The sequence below is a fragment of the Arachis ipaensis genome, chromosome B06 (assembly GCF_000816755.2).
Source record: "Arachis ipaensis cultivar K30076 chromosome B06, Araip1.1, whole genome shotgun sequence".
NCBI classification, from domain to species: Eukaryota; Viridiplantae; Streptophyta; class Magnoliopsida; order Fabales; family Fabaceae; genus Arachis; species Arachis ipaensis.
Window position 1 is genome coordinate 106,134,981 of NC_029790.2, and position 1,272 is coordinate 106,136,252.

The following is a 1,272-nucleotide window of genomic DNA, read 5'->3' on the forward strand; positions in this document are numbered from 1 at the left end:
AGCTAATTTTAATTAATAATTGATTTTAGTGTGTAAGTAATAATCTTACATAAAAACTTAGGTATTTGGTATTATTTTTGTGGAATTAGTTAATGAAAAAATACACATAACTGATCACATAATTTTAAAATACACATAATTGATTTTGGTATACTTCATTATATTTTCAAACATACACTAAGTAACTTTCCTAATAATTAGTCCGCTAAGGCATATCTTTAATCTTTCTTAGCAGTTACAAATTTATACGACACCTAGTCAACTAAATCAATCATCTTTGGACATTTTCAAACGAATTAGTTATTACCATGAGAGTTAGAGGTGCCATAAAAACTTAAAAATATATGGAAAAAAAAGCATAGACATATTTATTAGTGGGTCTCTCTTTAATAAACTTAAGTCTTCTGAACTTTTTTAATAGACACAAAATATAAATTATAAATATACCCCACATGGAAGTTTAATAGTAATTATTATTTTTTTATGATTACCATAAATATTTTTTAAATTCAACTAATAAAACCCTAAATTCACCAAACTCTGAATTCAGCCCCACCCCCAAACTCACCACACGGTAAATAAACTCAATGTCACCCTAATTTCTAATTCCTTTTCCTGTTAACTCACCACCACCTACTCTACTCTCTGTTGGTCTTAGCCGAGCCATCGTCGTTGCCGTCCAATCCATCTCCCAGCGTCGTTCGTAGGCTCTCCCTCCCCGTCTCCTCTTCTCTCGTCAAGTGGTCATCAGCGCCGTAGTGCTCCGTCTCCTCTTTCATCCTCCACTTCCAGAGTAACAATGGAGTCTCAGACTCAGATATGAAATTGCTTCATTGATTTTATTTTTTTGTTCCTTTTATGTTCTTGTTGTATTCCTCCACTCCTTTGTATGAATCTGTTGTATTCCTTTCTTTCATTGATTTCATTCAATTTTTTTGTTCTGTTTATTTGTGATTCGAGAGTTGTATGCTATATTCATGTCAGAGGGACAAAGTGACATAAAACAGAATTATAGAAGAAGCCCTAACCTTCAATTTCACATAGCAATATGTTGTAGGAGCCTGCTACACATACAAGTAAAAAGGCCGTACAAGTTTTACAAGTTATCAGCCCAAACTTCATTAACACGCGCATTAACTCATTTTAAATGGAGCGTAACTACACGCGCCCCACTCAAACGGTTCCTCTTCTTCTTCTTCTCTTCTTCTTCTTCTTCGTCTTCGTCTTCTTCCTCTTCCTCTTCCTCTTCTTCTTCTTCTTCTTCTTCTTCTT

The 1,272-nt window shown here is 34.0% G+C and overlaps 1 long non-coding RNA gene across 1 annotated transcript in view; it reads right to left on the reverse strand.

Annotated features, from left to right (window-relative positions):
* LOC110263450 overlaps positions 1 to 1,272 on the reverse strand; it is a 20,347-nt gene that overhangs the window by 14,389 nt on the left and 4,686 nt on the right. Inside the window, exon 2 of the long non-coding RNA XR_002349120.1 lies at positions 179 to 190. This is a non-coding gene — a long non-coding RNA (uncharacterized LOC110263450). The remainder of the gene's footprint in view (positions 1 to 178; positions 191 to 1,272) is intronic.